This window comes from Delphinus delphis, chromosome 17 (assembly GCF_949987515.2).
Source record: "Delphinus delphis chromosome 17, mDelDel1.2, whole genome shotgun sequence".
In the NCBI taxonomy this organism is placed as follows: domain Eukaryota; kingdom Metazoa; phylum Chordata; class Mammalia; order Artiodactyla; family Delphinidae; genus Delphinus; species Delphinus delphis.
Window position 1 is genome coordinate 13,888,295 of NC_082699.1, and position 19,970 is coordinate 13,908,264.

At 35.1% G+C, this 19,970-nt stretch overlaps 1 protein-coding gene across 1 annotated transcript in view; it reads left to right on the forward strand.

The window, feature by feature from the left end:
• The window catches only part of C17H8orf34 (chromosome 17 C8orf34 homolog), a 344,433-nt gene that overhangs the window by 150,417 nt on the left and 174,046 nt on the right, over positions 1-19,970 (forward strand). The gene's annotated exons all lie outside the window — the stretch shown is intronic.

Sequence of the window (19,970 nt, forward strand, 5' to 3'; positions counted from 1 at the left end):
ATTGTAAAATATTTTATGCATTATTAAAAACAAGATAAATGAGAGGACAGTTGAAGCAAGTTTGAAGATACCACTCCTTTGCACTTAAAATTTGTTATACCACAAGGGGGCGCTAATGCCTTTGATTTGCAATTTCAAAGATTTACATGTGCTTGAAATTATTTTCACACAAAAAAAGAATGAATATATGTAGTATATAAGTAAAACTCACACAGGACAAAATGTGTAGAAACCATTTGTTTCCATTTTAAATGGAAACCTGCGTTGTAAATTACATGTGTTGTACAAGATTCTTTTATGTAAAAATAATTTTTAAAACTTCCTTTATATTTCTACCTTTTTGAACTTTCTGCAAAGTTTAAAGAAAAATATTTAACATAAAAACATTGAAGAAAATATGCTAAAAGGTGAATAGTGGCTACCTCATGAGACAGGCATTATAGGAGAGTATTTTCCATTTCATTTTCTACATGGTCATGGGAGATTACATTTATAACCAGCAAAAAAAATGAAAAAAAAAAATTGAAGGAGAGAAGGTAAGAGATTAAGAGGAAAGAAAGAAAGAGAGAAATTCATTTAGCACTCATTTGCAAAGATATCTGATGGTTAAAACTCAAATTTTGCTTGAGATTTGCAAATTATTTAAACATATTTAGGACACAAAAAACAAAGCAACTGAAATCTTATGAATATGATTCCATAATATGTACGATACCAGGATGGGCCTGAACTTTCATGTGGTCCATATGGAGGTTACAGAGGAAAGTAACACAGCTTCATTTTTAGTTCCTGCATAAATTAGTGCAACATTACACAGTCTTTCAATGGAAACTTCTTACTGAGTGAGACTAAGCTTAAACTAGTACTAATGTGTTCCTCTGGCAGGATATACTAATTCTTTTAAATCAGGAGGGTACCACTGATGTGGTTCCTATGAAATCTAGAACGGACTTGGTGGCCAAAAGAGGCACGTTACTTAAGAGGCTTCATTAATGTGCTGATAAGTAATTTAGGCCCAGGAGAAAGAAGAAGTATGGTAAAATATTTAGTGAAAGATATTTGTAGTTCATTGTAGATTAAATATGATATGCAAATATATATATATATTCTCCGATACTGACCTACAGCCTGAAGAAGAATTTAACTGGTTAGCAGGTTTTATCTTGGTTCGCTGTTATTTTGTCATTAGTATATAAAACAATTGATTGTCACTAACGTATTTGCATTTCATGCTGTTGCATTTCTAATCAAAAGTTTATCTATTGCTTTTCTAATTTTGGCAGAAGATCTTACTTAGAAGAAAAAAAATACTATATTGTTTAAAAGTTAAAAGCAAACACCTGATCAAAATGACTAAACATGCTACTTTTACTTTCCTGTGTGGAGTATTTGCCAGTTATTTAACTTGTAAAGTAATCAAACCTATTTCTTTGTGAAGCAGCAGAGCTCTTTAGATGCTCATAAAGCATAAGTCTCCCTCATTAAAAGAACACAGCACAAGTCTTCCAAAACTGTGAAGAAAATGTATATTTTTTTAATGTCCGAATGAGAATTAAGGAGTAACACCTATATAGATGGTTCACGTTGCAGACTCTGCCCCTCTGAGTTCTTGTCGCCTTCAGGCTCTGAGACTTTACTTCTTATAATCACAACTGTGTACATTGACCCACTGCTCCCATTTACAGAAACTGCTTTGCCTTGGTTCATCTTGACATGAGTGAGAGAATTCCTAAATCAGTTTTAGCAAATTCTGTGTGAACACAAAATAGAAATAATTGATGAAAACACAATTTAAAATTTTCACTTTTCCAAAGCATCTCTATTCTTAAAAATGTAAATGGAAATACTGAACAGGTATTGATTAATTCTTCGTATCATGATATAAAGACACGTTAGTTCCAAAGGACCTAGTACTTCTTTAAATTCATTCTCCTTCTCAGACAGTACCTACTTCTCAGCCAGGTAAACTCTGACTACTATCTTGTTCTTTATTGCCTTCAAGAACTAGTCTGATGGTTTATCTTACTCTTCTAAAGGAAAATTGTGAAGTAAACTTTCTTTTTTTATTAAATGAAGCTTCTTCTACCTTGCTATTCCAAGTGTCTGTAGGTGAGCAGCATCAGTGTCCCCTGGGAGCTTGTTAGGAAGGCACACCTGTGTCCCCTTACCATTTGTGATCTGAAGGTTATGCCTAGCTGAGAGCTTATCCTAAGGGCAGAGATGACTGAACTAATGCATTTTAGTTGAAGGGTGGCAAATGTGTGGCACCTGTGCTATGACTTTCTTCTACACCAACTGATGGTAATAACAGTCATCACTAAAAGAACATGCCACTCTTTTCCCGTGATCCCAGACTTTGCCTGAGATAAATTCTCAGCCTAGCACTCCAAGTAGCCCCTAGGATAGATTCACATAACCTCTATTCATTATACTTTATCTAAGCCTTCAGGTCTCACTCAGATTGTCAACTTTATTCACCCTTAGAGAAATCTAAGACATAGAATTTACTTTATAAACAGCTGCTTATAAGAGTATTACAATATAAATTCATAGTAAGTAAAGAATCTAGAAAAATATATATTATGAATGAGTAACAAGGGTTGACATAAACATAGTAAGTGAGAGAGGATTATTCATTCCCAGACTGTAAAGAATATCTTGGACAAAAATCTCTGTAAACCAAGACCTTTTTTTTTTTCCTAAATAGAGAAAGAGAATATCAGAGCATTAAGGGATATGAGAAATCACCCAAGCCCTCCCTTTTAAATTTATAAAAAATAAAGAAGAGGAAGAGGAAGAGAAAGAGGAAAAGGAGAGAAAAGGATAGGAGGAAGGAGATCTAAAGTGCTTATTTGACTTGCTAATATATTCATTTATATTATATTACATTAATGTATAATATTTGACTTGAGATTTTTACTTATTTAATTAGAAGTTTAAAAACCCAGGCAATTTTACAGTAAATGCTGTCAATACAAGTATAACAATGTACTTATGGCTCCAATCAGGTTGATTCAAATTCAAGGTGTGTTCTGACTTTAACAATTAGATTGCAGAAGAGGACAGAGGTTATGGGTAGAAAATTTGAGTTACTAACTTACGTCTACCAGTATAATCAGTGCCTAATACTAATAAATCATAAGCAGATAGGCTTAATTACATCTCAGAAAAGGAGAAATTAAAGAATGTGTACCAAAGTTATTAATTTTATATAAAATATAATATTTTCCAGGCATTCTCTTGTGAATAATGAAAAGATATTGATTTTTCTGATGATGGAGTTGCCTCCTCCACAGACTTTGACGTTGTCGAGATTTGAAAGAAAATCTTTTTCCACTCTATATTTCCAGTGTCTAGAACATGCTTAGAACCTGTTGTGGTCCGAACGACACCAAATGTTGTGGTCCGAACGTGGGTTGGAAAAGAATTTCTAGACACAAGGCAGAATGTAAAGAAGATAGAATTTATTAGAGGGAAGGGTCGCTGCCAGAACAGCGGGCCGACTTCCTAGTAGTTGGGAGAGTAGAGACCAAACATGTGCTATTGATCAGTTTTTATAGCCAGAAAACAAAGGAATGGTCCGAGGTGAAAATTTCGTTTACTGATTGGTCAAGGCACATATACCTTCCTTCTCTAGGGTGGGAGTGGGACAGGGCGGATGCTTTTCCTTATTTGCGACAGTTCCCTTCGCCCAGGTGGGCTCAGGAATTTCATGACCATAGCAACATGGTGCGGAGGGTGATTACGAGTCCGCCCGGTAGGGGGTGTAACGCTGACACTTTTTCAGGCAAGGTTGTCCTTTGTCCTTGGAGCACCACAGAACCTAGTCAAGGCTCAGTGCAGAAAACCCTCTAGCTATTTCAAGTGATGAGTGATTTAGTACAGGGGTTAGGTGCTAACAAAATTATTGGGATAGATGGAGAAGCGAAAGGCAGGGTTTCAGGTTTTCAGATTTTCACTTCTGTCACTTCCATTTCAGTTTGCATTCTTGGGAGGTAAAGGTGAAATGGACATCCTGCTCTATAACACATTATTTTTAAATAAATCCCACATTCACTGTAAGTGATTTTATTGATGATGATGAATCTTAAATTATTTTACTTAATCACAAAATTTGTTTTAAAATTGTGTATATCTATAGGAGTATGTCATCTGTGTGAATATGGTCAGTCATGTAAAGGTGATATTTTTATCGTGGAAGAAAAAATAGTTGAAAATTGCTGATGTAGAATATTGAGAATGACTTTTCTCTAGCTGTGGATTCATAGGTAATCACTTGGTGCATTAATTCTTTTTATTATTCAACAAATATTTATCATGTGCCTACTGTTTGTAATGCATTGCATAGGAAGAATTAGAAATCTGCTCCTAATTCTAAAGTGGTACCTTCAGGCAGATAAGATCTCTCCATTTAGCCCCTAAAACCCACTTGAGATTGTTGCAAAAAGCCCTCCATCCTGGTAGAATTCTCTAGAAGAAAAAGAAGTTGGATGGAACCTGATCAAATAATAAATGCAAACAAGAGATTAGCAAAACAGAGTATTCATATGGGTATCCATTTTCCTCAGTAGGGGAACCTTTTTGTCCCACCAACTGAGATGTATATATCTTTCTATGGAAATCTACTTATATGCATATAAATATACATGTCCGTATCTTCAATGTCCGATCTCTTAGGCACCAAATGGACAGAAAGAACACATGCAACACAAAGAGAACAGCTGGGAATCATTAGGCACAAGCATAGCCAGGATCAAGGTAAAAAACCCTGCAGGTGGAGTGTTCCCACTGACAAAGTAGTCATCTCGAGAGAGAAACTTTGTTTAAAACACAGGTTTTAAAATAAATCATAACTGTAACTTCTGTCAGTCTTGATTTTCTTTCTTTTCTTTTTTTTTTAAACCTGGTTCTTACTGCTTGAAAGTGGAATATTTGGCATGATAAAAATAATAAACATGAATTCAGTTGTGATGGGACTTAAAGGATTCCACAAAGAGCAGAGAAGTAGGTAGAACCACTTTTCCTGCAGTTTATTAACTGTCATACCAACATCATTTTTTGTTTTAAAGTGGTGATGTGGAAATAGGACTAGATGGAGAAATATCAATAGAATTCCTGAATCTAATGCAGACCTGTCATTATGTACTGTTGAGGAGGTTGTTTATTCTCTCTAGACCTCAAATATTAAGACTTCTGTACTCATTTTAATTATAAAGTTCTGTCTTTGAGCCTGATGCTCAGCATTGGGCTATAGGCAGAAACTTAAAAGCTTAAGATGTAAACTGAGATTACCCTTAGGATGCTTACAATTCAATGTAATGAGCAAAATGGGGAGAAAATAGCAGTGTGGTGAGTAGATCTGTAGAACAGAGAGAAAAAAAAACTAATGTTTAGTGTAGCTTCTTAGAAGTCATGGAACAGTGAAAAAGGCTTAAAAAGGTAGAAAGGAAATCTATGGGGTAATTTATGGATTTAGTTTGATCAAGAATGGGTAAAAGACATTTTCAAACAAAAAAACTGGATTCTCATGTTGGATAAAAGGTATATTAGGTAAAATATTAAGAAATTATATAGTAGTTTGTGTTTCATTTTGCCATGTTAGAATACTATATTAGTAATCTATCACTGCATAACAAATTATCCTAAAACCTGATGGCTTGAAACAGCAAATATTTATTATCTCACAGTTTCAATGGGTCAAGAACTTGGGATCCGATTTGCTCAGGGTCTCCTACGAGGTTATAGTCAGGATGTCAGCCAGGTTTGATGGAGGCTGCGCTAAGAAGGTTCACTTACATGGCTGTTGGCAGGGGGCCTCAGTTCCTCGCTACATGGACCACTTCATAAAACTGCTGAAGTTTCCTCATGATATGGTAGATAACTACTCCCAGAGAGAGCAGTCTAGGAAGGGAGAGAAAGGAAGATGAGAAAGAGAGGCAGACAGACAGACAGAAGAGAAGACACATGTCTTTTATGAGCTAGCCTCAGAAGGATCACACCATCTCTTCTGCCATATGATATTAGTCACCCAGTTCAACCCTGATGCAGTGTGACAGGGGATGGAGTGTGATACTAGGAGATGGGATCACTGGGGAGCATTTTGGGGACTGGCTGCCACAAATACTAAAACAAAATACCATACTAAGTACTGAAGACAGATGAGATTTTGATTCTAAGTATATAGTATACATAAAAAGGAGAGGAAAGATTTTACAGAGGAAGATTATTTCACACGTCCTTATTGTGACTTTTATTATTTGCTGAGAAGAATGCAAAATATTACCAAGTCAAGCTGATTGATAAAGAATAAATCTTAAACAGATCATTGAAATGGACTACCTACTCAGATATACTATGTATTTTTACTGGTTTGTGCATGGATCTGAAAATTAAGTGCTTTAAACACTGAAAGATATAAAATATTTCTCAAATACCATAGAAGTCTTTCTGACCAAGAAGCCTTAAAGTTTCTGTCTTTCTACTATCTTACATTAATGTTTGCTATCATAGAATCTAGGTTGTTGTAACACATCTGCTACCCTAAGGAACTTGTATATTTTTATTTCCAAAAGCTTTAATGATGATATATAGGGCTTAACTGCAATGTAGTTTAGGTTTCTATATGAACAACAAATGTAAGATGTCCCTATCCACCTTGAAGTCAGTGGACTCCCATGATTTTGCATAGTGGTCTCGATATTCCCAGGAGTAATTTCTTACTATATAAGTAATCCTCTGTTGCTTGTCTCTTTGCCATTCTCTAATTTAGGATTAGAGAATGGAAATTATTGGGCTCAGGTGGTATTGTTGCATTAATTTCAGCATTCAGTATACATTATGAAGTGCATACTCTGTTCCAGGCACCGTGCTAGGCACTGGGTGTGTAACTGTGGTCCCTGCCCTGAAGCACCATTAGATTCTAGTAGAGCAATGGTCTCCAGCTGCTTTTGATGATGCCCCTCTCTATATTAAAGGGGGAGAAAAAGAGCATCAGTGCATGTATATATAATTATTTACAAATTGTCTACAGGTCCTCTATCATCAGTAATATTTCAGTGAAAACTATGCACTTACGTAGAAAATCTGCACTTGTTGTCAGATGTGATTAGATGATTATTTTTTTACCTCCAATGTGTCTGACAAAGATCTTGTACTATATGAAGGAGAAGAGGCAGTGCTACAATTTTCTTGTAAATTGCTTATGTTCTCATTATTGGTGTTATCTTTAATAGGTAGCTTCTCTTCAGAAAGCTTTTAAGCTATCTATTTTGTGAGGGCTAATTAGTTAAAACTGGATAATAAAATCTATTAATAATCAGGCCAGGTATAAATGGTATACCTTTCAAGTCACCAAGAGCAGATAAAATCTAGACTGTGTTTTTTTTTAATTTTGCAGTTTTCTGGGACGATTCTGTAACATAGAAACTCTGTTGGTTCCATTGAAGTTTGGTTGAACCACCTGTGAAATTATCTTTGTTTTCACTTGGGTGAAGAGAGATTTTTTAAATATTATCTTAAAAATTTCTTTAGTCTTTTATAATTTTCTTTAGTATTTCTTATTAGCCTAGTAGAAGTATTTTTCTTCTAACCGTTTTGTTTTTAGAAATGTTTCACTTATAAAATCTCAGTTATTTCTATACTGTCCTGTTTACCTTTTGAATTTTGTTCGTTTGCAACTTTTCTCTCATTTTTTTCTTCTTCCATCTTGCCAAAGATTTCTCTATCTTAATAGTCTTTTCAAAGAAGTATGTTTTAGCTTATTACTCATCTCCTTTTTGTTGTTTATTTGTTTTCTATTTTGTTGATTTCGTATCTAATCTCTATCATTTTATCCTTCTAGTGTCCTCAGGTTTATTATTTTGTAGTGTTATGAGTTTCAATTCTTTCTGTTTTCTAATAAACATGTTCAACTCTCTCATATTCCTTAAGTGCTGATTTAGTTGTGTCTCACAAATTTTGACATATAATGTCTTCATTTTAATTTAGACTTAACTATTGTTTAATTTCCTCAAAATGTTCTTTCTAAGCTAAGGGTTATTTAATGGTGATTCATTTGAATTACAGACAAGAGGTTTTTTTGTTCCTTTAGGTATTCTTTTTGGGGGCATAGTTTCAAAATTCGTTCATTGGTATTTATTGAATGTCATGTGCCATGAAGGACTTTTCAGAATGTTTAAAATGTGCTTATTCTCTGCTTGGGAGTGTGATGTCCTCTGCATCTGTATGTTGATTCTAGTGAATATGCTCTCAAATATTCTGCTTTTTCTGTCCTCTTGATCCTTCTGTATACACATTTGTCTTTTCTTACATTCTGTCAAAGAGTTGCTTTACATCTTTAAAGATAATGTTAGACCAACATATGGAGATGATGATTATGTCTTCTTGATCTATTGTTCTCTTCACTTAAATATGATTTCCCTTTTCCTGTTAAGATGTTTCTCTACGTTAAAGTCTCTTTTATCTAAAGGTATCAAAATGGGTACTCTAGAATCCATTGTTTATGTCTTCATGGTTCATTGGTTTTATATCTTTATGTTCTACCTTCCTGCACTTTTTTGTTTTATATTTATAGTTTTTGGCCATTATAATTCTGAATCTTTTAAAAATTCAACCTGAGAGTCTTGGGCTTTTGATCAGAGAACTTAACACATGTACCTTCATGGGAATTATTCTTCTGTCAGGGAATAGTTCTGCCATCTTGTTTTAAATTTATTGTTCATCATGATTTTTTTCATCTTTCATAACTTCAATAGGATAGATCGATTTTACTCCTGCTGCTCATTCAGTATCCACAGGTGACATAACAAGCCAGGTGACACCTATGCATCGTGTACAGGAAATTAACCCCAAACTTAGGCAACTCTTGTCTTCTACAATGGGCTGCAAGCAAACCTGCCTAACTTTTATCCTGGAGGGAGATATCATCTCTAAACAATTCTTTCTTCTGCACCTTAGCGATATATTCTCTGTGTTCCGAGCCTGTTCACTATAAAACATTCTTGAAAAGATAGTACAGAACAAAAGGCAGTCAAGGCATGTAGAAACACAGTTGTTTCTGAACATAGGTGGGTAAACTATTCTAATAATCAATTCAAAGAATTTCCCAAATTATGTATAGTAATGGATCCTCAATGTATATATAGTTGCTATGAATAGTACATATAGTTGCTATGAATCATTTAAGCCTTTGAAATACTTTCTACTTTAGAGCTGAGTGTTGAAATCTGATTTATTTATCTTTAATTAAAATAATGTTTTGCCGTCATGTTGCCCCCTGGAAACATGCAAACTTTCAAAACCACATTTCACAAGGAGGTGGAAAGTTTATGGTTTTGCTAAGAATTCTTAACTAGACCACCATCCTCCTCAAAAACAAACTATATGCCTATAGAGTAAAACTCTGAAAAAGTAAGTCGTCGTTTTAAAAGCCAAAGATGAAGGAAATCTGAATCATTTCAAACAGGATTTTGCTTTTCCAAAAGCGCAAAAATACAAATGAAACTCAGAGGGAAGCTCTCAAATTAGAATTCTGATCTCAGAGCATCAGAGATATTAGAAGATTTTCCTGACAGAATCTTCGGTGAACCTACTCTCATGAGCATGCTGCTGAGGTCAGATACCCCCATGGAACAAGGGGTGAGGGAGGGTGGCACAAAGAGAAGCATTGTGTCAGCCCAGTGGCAGGCATCCGGTGTCTCAAACGTGAGGGGGTCACATGCACATTCATGTGGCCTACAGATTGGCTTTCTGACTCTATTCTAATGACTAGAGTTTTTTTATTATTTTTATATATGTATGAAATAAGAGGATATTTATTTTAAAATGATTTTACAGGGAATGCCTTTATCTTTTAAACAAAGGATCCATGTGCTTTGGAAGAATGGTTGAATTATAAGGGCATGAACTTTGCATTGAAAACTCCTCTGTCTATTTTTCTAAGTACAAATCTTGGGAAATCAGAGGAACTTTAATAGATTCAACTTGCAGTTCAGAAGTTCAGATAATACATATGTCAAATTAGTGTGTGTGTATGTGCGTATGTGTGTGTACTGGTAAAGGAAATTTAAATGGATTCTTTCCCTCATTATTTTGGCATCCAAGGAAGAACCCCAAAGGGACTCTCTTTGCTAGAAAATTGATATGGTAAGAGCAATTTTTCTCATGTTTCAGATAATACCTTTAAACCCACTTTAAACCTTAAAGTAATATAACTACTAGGAAAGAGTAACTTTATTCCTGTTTCTTGTCACACTCTGACAGCCAGTAGCGCATATGTCTTAGTTCTAACTTTGTTTATACTGATCAAAAAACTGAAGGTGGTGAATACTTTATTTTAAAACCAGAAAGTTTTTTTCTTCCCGCAACTAGTTAGATTTAAGCCCTTTTGAATTATGACCTTCCCTTTTTTCCTTACCTACATTCAAGAAAATTAACATTTTGACACAATTGTGATAAGGTAATTTACAAATTCAAAATAATGTTATTCATTGTTTTTACAAATTCGAAAGTAATGTTAAGCTAAGGTGACCACTTGAACAAATTTAAGCTACTCCCGCTTTTCTCATTCTCTCCCATATCAATCAAAATAAACAGTGCGTTACTACTGACAACCAAGGAAAAGGGCCACCTATTTCCGTAATCCTTGAAGTGTTTCTCCTAGAAATAATGCAGCAGAGATCAAAATAAAGACTCCACAGAACAGCTTCAATGCCCCTCCCTAGACAGTTAATACACTGTTCCATTAAATCCCCCAAATACCATTTGGGATTACTTTTGCTACAGGAGGTCAGAAACAATGGGTACCAGTGCTTCTTGGGGTCCAAGGTTTATTGGAGTTATCCCTGGTGTGGTGAGGTTAACTCCTTAAGTAGCAAAAAAAAAAAAAACCAAAAACAAAAACGGAAGAACCTATGGCACAGCTAACCATGCTGGCATGGGTATAGAAATCTGGAGCATGGCTTTAGGGTATCAACAAACAAAACAGAAACTAGAAACCAGATGAAGGCATTCCTCTCTTATGACTACCTATGGCTCCTGTTTCCTCCCAATTTTAAGCTTGTTGGTTCATTGACTATATTATAGAAATTTTTATCTGTCAGGTCTTTCTTTTCAGATGTGAAAAGAAGATTCTAATAGTAATTAAGTGGAGAATGAAAGAATCCAATGAGAACCTATAATTCTCATTCAGGGAAAATATCAGATCCGAGTAGAAAGCCTCATAAAATTAACTAAAAGAAAAGTGAAAATGTTCTAGATCATAAAATAAATAGAAGAATCTAGTATACAGGTGAAGAGGATTTTCTGTTGATAAGCTGACAAGATTTGCTATATAAGAGAGAGATAGGTAAAATTCAGACATTTGTTTTGTACTCTTAACATTGAGAAAATATGGAGTTTATGAAACAAGAGATAAAAGAATATTAAAAGACAACATGGTGAAATTTAAATGGAGCTGGAGGAGAGAAAGGAAAACTAAAATGAAAATGAAATGAGGTTAGGTCAATACACAAAAATCAACCTTATTTTTACATACTAGCAGCAGAAAAATAAAGATAATCAAAAAACAAAATCCACATAAAAATAGCATTACTAACATAAAATACTTAGAAATAAATTAAACAAAATTGTAAGAGTATACACTAAATGCTAAGCATACATTTCTGGGAAATATTAAAGAGGACCCAAATAAATGGAAGTTACATTATGTTCATGGATTTGATGAGTCAGTCTTGTTAAGATGTCATCGTAGTTTTAATGAAATCCCAATGAAAATCCCAACAGGCTTTTTTTGTAGAAATTGACAAGTGATTTGTAAAATTTGAATTTGTAAAATTTGAAAAGTCCTAGAGAGTCAGAAAACAATCTTGTAGAAGAAGAACAAAGTGGAGAACTCTTACTACCTGATTTAATATTTACAAACTGCAGCAATAAATACAGTGTGGTACTAGAATAATATAGAGAAATAGGTCAGTGGAAAAGAAAATAGAGTCTGGAAATGGAGCTTTGTGAATATAGTCTGAAAGGAGTTTTTTAAATGAATTATTCTTGGTAAAAATGAAGATTGACTCCTTTTTCACACAATATACAAAAATGAATTCAAGCGTATTATAGCACTAAACATAAAAGCTAAAACTATAAAAATTCTAGGATAATATATTCACGGCCTTGTGGGAAACAGAGATTTCTTAGAAAGGACATGGAACACACCAGTCACTAAAAGAAAAGTGATAGGGGCTTCCCTGGCAGCGCAGTTGTTGAGAGTCCGCCTGCCGATGCAGGGGACACGGGTTCATGCCCCGGTCTGGGAAGATCCCACATGCCACAGAGCAGCTGGGCCTGTGAGCCATGGCCGCTGAGCCTGCGGGTCCGGAGCCTGTGCTCCACAACGGGAGAGGCCACAACAGTGAGAGGCCCGCGTACCGCAAAAAAAAAAAATAAAATAAAATAATAAAAAAGTGATAAATTGAACATCATCAAAATTTAAAAGCTCTGTTATCAAAAGTCATCTTTAAGAAAATGAAAAGGCCAAAGGGGAATATATATATACACACATACATATATGTCAAAAGAACTTTTATATATCTAAAGAACTTTAATAACAAAAACATAACCCACAAAAATGAGGAAAACGCAGACATTTTACAAGATACATTGATGGCCAGTAAGGACATGAAAATATGGTCGATGTAATTAGGTGGTATTACAATTTTTGTTTCAACTATCAAATATGATTTTTAAAACTCATGACAAAGACAGGCTATTATATTTAAATATCCTAATGTTCTTCTTTCCTTTCTGAAGTTCGAATTCTTCTTTTATTATCATTTCCTTTCTGTTTAGAGAGCTTCTTGTAACCATTCTTTAAGGATAGCAACACAGTCTCTTAATATTTCTTCATCTGAGAATGACATTATTTCTCATTTATTCCCAAAGTATATTTTGACAGATGAAGATTTTCAGTTGATAGTTTTTTACTTTCATCACTTGAAAATGTTGTGTCACTTTCTTCTGGTGTCCATGGTTTCAGATGAGAAATCCAGTCATAAGGGAAAAAGTGAAATAAGATTAGGAAAAAAAATTTTAAACTAAAAAGTAAAACTACAAAATTAAAATTTGCATTGGAAATAAAGGCAGAAAAACACCATGGAAATTCAAATTATTATATGGAAGGCACTGTTTGGGTATTTTGAACCTAAATTTGACTGTTTCTACGTTAAAAAGCTTATTGAAAGCAAAAATTTAAACTAGAAGAGATTAAGATTTATCTCTTAATCTCAAATTTAAGGTTATTATTTGTTTAGTTTTGTTTTGCTTTCCCTATTACTCAAAAGGATGGAAGTTCAGATCACTTATAGAAAATAAAGATGTTCCATTTTTTAGCCATCTTAATTGTAGTTGGTTTTGGAGCCAGTCTGCTTGTGTTTTGGAGGCTATGAATAAACCAAGCCTCCTAAGGTGGAGTGTTTGTGTTAGGAAATAGTGATCCATAGAGTTAGAAAAATATAAGTAGTTATCTGGATGTGGGAACACCAGTATATTGAAGTTGGATCTGAAAATATGTTCAGTATGTTTTATATGAAAAAGTGCTCTAATTTCAGAAGTTCCAGAAGATGAACCCCAGAAGAAATATTGGATGAGTTTTTCTCTGGCTCTTGCTTTATCTAAGCCATGGGTATAGTCCATCTGGGAGATTCTGAGCTAGGACCGTGTGGAACATAATAGGTCATGTGGTGCTTTAGTTACTCCAGCAGTATGTGTGTGTAAGTGTGCCTGTATGCATGTAAGTGTGTGTGTCCGTGTGTGCATAAGTGTGTATTTGTGCATGTCTTCTATGGAAAGCTGCTACAGGCTGACTTCCGTTTTTTGGTCAGAATGTGTTCATGAAAACCACATACTGGATCTGAGACTCACAAAGTGGATCATATTTTTCCTACCCAAATGATGTTGTAATTTTGGTCTGAATTTAAGACACAGCATCAAATAAATCATAGCTGTAATCAAAACTATAACTACAAAGGGAAAAATTCAGTTACTACAGCCTTTATAAATTATATCATAAAGTTATGAACTGTGGATATAAGTATTATATAAAATGATTATAGGTGGGACTCCAATATACAATAAACTGTATATAATGTACTCTACAGACAACTTAGCTTTATCATATATTTGGTCAAATGTTAAATTATGATAACTATTAATCTTTAATTCATAATTTTACTTGCCATTTTGAAACTGGGAAAACACTTTAAGGAATAATTTATATGACCAGGTCTTTTAAAATAAGGTGGTCTGAAATTTTAACTGTCTTTTGTATATTTTGATAAGTCTCAACTAATCTTCAACTAGGGTTATTTAATGTAAAACTACCTACGAAAATAATTAAGACTTCATTAAGAACTTTATTCTAAATAATTTAGAGAAAAGAAAAATTGTTTGCATGTTGCATTTGTTGTCTATAGCTTTATAACAGGTTACCATGCACTTAACATATTGAAACAATACACGTTTATCACCTCAATTTCTTTGGGTCGGGAATCTAGGCACGGCTCAACTGTGTCCTCTACTTCAGGGTTTCTCATAAGGCTATAATCAAGGTGTCAGTCAGGGCTCCTGGGGTCTCTTCTGAAGCTCAACTGGGGAAGAATCTCCCTCCTACTGCTTGTTGATAGAATTCAGTTCCTCAAGGGTGTTGGACTGAGGGCCTCAGTTCCTAATTGGCAATTGGCCAGAGGCCATCCTGAGTTTTTTGTTGTGTGGGCCTCCAAAACATGGCAACTTGTTTCATCAAAGTGGGCAAGCCAAAAAAGCAATAAAGTGTGCTAACAAGATGGAAGCCACAGTTTTTCATAACCCAACCACGGAAGTGATGTGCAGTCAACTTAGCTGCATTCTACTAGTTAGAAGCTGAGATGCTATGTTTAGCCAATTTTCGATGCGAGAGGATTATATAAGGCCTTGAGTACCAGAAAGCAGGGATCAAGGACCATCTTAGAGTCATCCTGACACGGATGTGTTCAGCATGTTGATCTTTACTTATCTCTTTTTCTTGTTTTCTTTCTCATGTACAGTGCTCTTGAAGGGAAAAAACTCACAGTATCGTGAGTGGAAAAGGGACCAGAACATATGTGCTTTTTGTATTGCTTATAGAGCAAAGTGGTAGGTTGATGGTATGGTTATAACCTTGATGCTTTCATGATACTAAGAGGCATTGTAATAAATGGTCATGGCAGAAAGTATTTCCTAGGGAAGATGAATCTCAAGGCAGTATCTTTGTTTTACTAATCATGGCGTTGAGTGGGGATGCAAACTGAACAGTGAGTTCAGTTGTTACTTCAGAAGGACTGCAGATGAAACTATAGTTAAGAAAGGTGGGGGAATCAAAGAAGAACATATTTTACGTATGGAACAACTGTAGAGAGCAAAAACTGATGAGATGTCTAAGATGTTTAAAGGTGATTTGGGGAGGGTTTTGCTGTGCAAAGTTCAGTTTAACTCTCTCTTCTGTAGACTCATGAAATTTCCAGTAAAAATCTCCATCAGTTAGACATCATTTGAAATGCAGTGAGTGAGCGATGAGATACTGAGATTGGTGTTAAGGCAAAGGCAGAGCAGCCCTTGCTGACTAGAGTTCTGTAACATAGACTTAATTGGGAATATAGTGTGAACAGGGTATTATGCTGTGGTTGCGAAAACACGGCCTTAGTGTTCAAGTCCAGGCTGTACCACATACTAGCTGTGTGACCTAATCCAACTAAACTCTCACTCAAATGTCAGAACCCATAGGCTGAACGTGGCTTACACTGTTTGGCTTATACTTTAAATGCCTTCAAAACTGCCCAATCTCCAGCCAATACTCTATTTTTCATACCTACCTCTTTTATTCCTATATGGCACCTGCCTGTAATGCAGGTAAATAAAATAAGCCTTAGTGCAGCGATTCTCAACCTCAGCACTGTGGACATTTTTTTTTTTTTAAATATCCTTATTGGAGTATAATTGCTTTACAATGGTGTGTTAGTTTCTGCTGTATAACAAAGTGAATCAGCTATACGTATACATATATCCCATATCTCCTCCCTCTTGTGTCTCCCTCCCTCCATCCCTATCCCACCCCCCTAGGTGGCCACAAACCACCAAGCTGATTTCCCTGTGCTATGCGGCTGCTTCCCACTAGCTATCTGTTTTACATTTGGTAGTGTATATATGTCAATGCCACTCTCTCACTTCGTCCCAGCTTATCCTTCCTCCCCGTATCAAGTCCATTCTCTGCATCTGCATCTTTATTCCTGTCCTGCCCCTAGGTTCTTCAGAACCACTTTTGTTTTTTGTTTTAGATTCCATATATAAGTGTTAGCATATGGTATCTGTTTTTCTCTGTCTGACTTACTTCACTCTGTATGACAGTCTCTAGGTCCATCCAACTCACTACAGATAACTCAATTTCATTTCTTTTTATGGTGGAGTAATATTCCATTGTATATATGTGCCACATCTTCTTTATCCATTCATCTGTCGATGGACACTTAGGTTGCTTCCGTGTCCTGGCCATTGTAACTATTGTAGAGCTGCAATGAACATTGTGGTACATGAGCCTTTGAATTATGGTTTTCTCAGGGTATGTGCCCAAGTAGTGGGATTGCTGGCTTGTATGGTAGTTCTATTTTTAGTTTTTTAAGGAATCTCCATACTGTTCTCCATAGTGGCTGTATCAATTTACATTGCCACCAACAATGCAAGATGGTTCCCTTTTCTCCACACCCTCTCCAGCATTTACTGTTTGTAGATTTTTAGATGATGGCCATTCTGACTGGTGTGAGATGATACCTCATTGTACTTTTGATTTGCATTTCTCTAATGATTAGTGATGTTGAGCATCCTTTCATGTGTTTGTTGGCAATCTGTATATCTTCTTTGGAGAAATGTCGACTTAGGTCTTCTGGCCGTTTTTAGATTGGGTTGTTTCTTTTTTTGGTATTGAGCTGCATGAGCTGCTTGTAAATTTTGGAGATTAATCCTTTGTCAGTTGCTTCGTTTGCAAATATCTTATCCCATTCTGAGGGTTGTCTTTTCGTCTTATTTATGGTTTCCTTTGCGGTGCAAAAGCTTTTAAGTTTCATTAAGTCCCATTTGTTTATTTTTGTTTTTATTTCCCTTTCTCTACGAGATGGGTCAAAAGGGATCTTGCTGTATTTATGTCATAGAGCATTCTACCTATGTTTTCCTCTAAGAGTTTTATAGTATCTGGCCTTACATTTAGGCCTTTAATCCATTTTGACTTTATTTTTGTGTACGGTGTTAGGGAGTGTTCTAATTTCATTCTTTTACATGTAGCTGTCCAGTTTTCCCAGCACCACTTATTGAAGAGGCTGTCCTCTCTACATTGTATATTCTTGCCTTCTTTATCAATGATAAGATGACCATATGTGCATGGGTTTATCTCTGGGCTTTCTATCCTGTTCCCTTGATCTTTATTTCTGTTTTTGTGCCAGTACCATACTGTCTTGATTACTGTAGCTTTGTAGTATAGTTTGAAGTCAGGGAGCCTGATTCCTCCAGCTCCATTTTTTTCCCCTCAAGATTCTTTGATGATTCGGGGTCTTTTGTATTTCCATACAAATTGTGAACTTTTTGGTTCCAGTTCTGTGAAAAATGCCATTTGTAGTTTGGTAGGGATTGCATTGAATCTGTAGATTGCTTTGGGTAGTAGAGTCATTTTCACAATGTTGATTCTTCCAATCCAAGAACATGGTATATCTGGCCATCTGTTTGTATCATCTTTAATTTCTTTCATCAGTATCTTATAGCTTTCTGCATATAGGTCTTCTGTTTCCTTAGGTAGGTTTATTCCTAGGTATTTTATTCTTTTTGTTGCAGTGGTAAATGGGAGTGTTTCCTTAATTTCTCTTTCAGATTTTTCATCATTAGTGTATAGGAATGCAAGAGATTTCTGTGCATTAATTTTGTGTCCTGCTGCTCTACCAAATTCATTGATTAGCTCTAGTAGTTTTCTGGTAGCATCTTTAGGATTCTTTATGTATAGTATCATGTCATCTGCAAACAGTGTCAGTTTTAGTTTTTTGTTCCAATCTGGATTCTGTTTATTTCTTTTTCTACTCTGATTGCTATGGCTAAAATTTCCAAAACTATGTTGAATAATAGTGGTGAGAATGGGCAACCTTGTCTTGTTCCTGATCTTAGTGGAAATGGTTTCAGTTTCTCACCATTGAGGATGATGTTGGCTGTGGGTTTGTCATATATGGCCTTTATTACGTTGAGGTAAGTTCCCTCTATGCCTAGTTTCTGAAGGGTTTTTATCATAAATGCGTGTTGAATTTTGTTGAAAGCTTTTTCTGCATCTGTTGAGATGATCATATGGTTTTTATCCTTCAGTTTGTTAATATGGTATATCACATTGATTGATTTGCATATACTGAAGAATTGTTGCATTCCTGGGATAAACCCCACTAGATCATGGTGTATGATCCTTTTAGTGTGCTATTGGATTCTGCTTGCTAGTATATGTTGAGGATTTTTGCATTTATGTTCATTAGTGATATTGGCCTGTAGTTTTCTTTCTTTGTGACATCTTTGTCTGGTTTTGGTATCAGGGTGATGGTAGCCTCATAGAATGAGTTTGAGAGTTTTCCTCTCTCTGAGTTTGGGAGTGTTCCTCCCTCCTGTAGGAAGAGTTTGAGAAGGATAGGTGTTAGCTCTTCTCTAAATGTTTGATAGAATTCGCCTGTGATGCCATCTGGTCCTGGGCTTGGATTTGTTGGAAGATTTTTGATCGGTTTCAATTGCAGTGCTTGTGATTGGTCTTTTTATATTTTCTATTTCTTCCTGGTTCAGTCTCAAAAGGTTGTGCTTTTCTAAGAATTTGTCCATTTCTTCCAGGTTGTCCATTTTATTGGCAAATAGTTGCTTGTAGTAATGTCTCATGATCCTTTGTATTTCTGCAGTGTCAGTTGTCACTTCTCTTTTTGCATTTCTAATTCTATTTATTTGAGTCTTCTCCCTTTTTTTTTGATGAGTCTGGCTAATGGTTTATCAATTTTGTTTATCTTCTCAAAGAACCAGCTTTTAGTTTTCTTGATCTTTGCTATTGTTTCTTTCATTTCTTTTTCATTTATTTCTGATCTTTATGATTTCTTTCCTTCTGCTAACTTTGGATTTTTTTTGTTCTTCTTTCTCTAATTGCTTTAGGTGTAAGGTTAGGTTGTTTATTTGGGATTTTTCTTATTTCTTGAAGTAAGATTGTATTGGTATAATCTTTCCTCTTAGAACTGCTTTTGCTGCATCCCATAGGTTTTAGGTCGTTGTGATTTCATTGTCATTTGTTTCTAGGTATTTTTTGATTTCTTCAATGAGCTCTTGGTTATTTAGTAGTGTATTGTTTAGCCTCCATATGTTTTTATTTTTTACCGATTTTTTTCCTGTTATTGATATCTAGTCTCATAGCATTGTTGTCAGAAAATATACTTGATACGATTTCAATTTTCTTAAATTTACCAAGGCTTGATTTGTGACCCAAGATATGATCTATCCTGGAGAATGTTCCATGAGCACTTGAGAAGAAAGTGTATTCTGTTGTTTTTGGATGGAATGTCCTCTAAATATCAATTAAGTCCATCTTGTTTAATGTATCGTTTAAGGCTTGTGTTTCCTTATTTATTTACATTTTGGATGGCCTGTCCATTGGTGAAAGTGGGGTGTTAAAGTCCCCTACTATGATTGTGTTACTGTGTATTTCCCCTTTTAGGGCTGTTAGCATTTGCCTTATGAATTGCAGTGCTCCTATGTTGGGTACATAAATATTTACAGTTGTTATATCTTCTTCTTGGATTGATCCCTTGATCATTATGTAGTGTCCTTCTTTGTCTCTTGTAATAGCCTTTATTTTAAAGTCTATTTTGTCTGATATGAGAATTGCTATGCCAGCTTTCTTTTGATTTCCATTTGCATGGAAT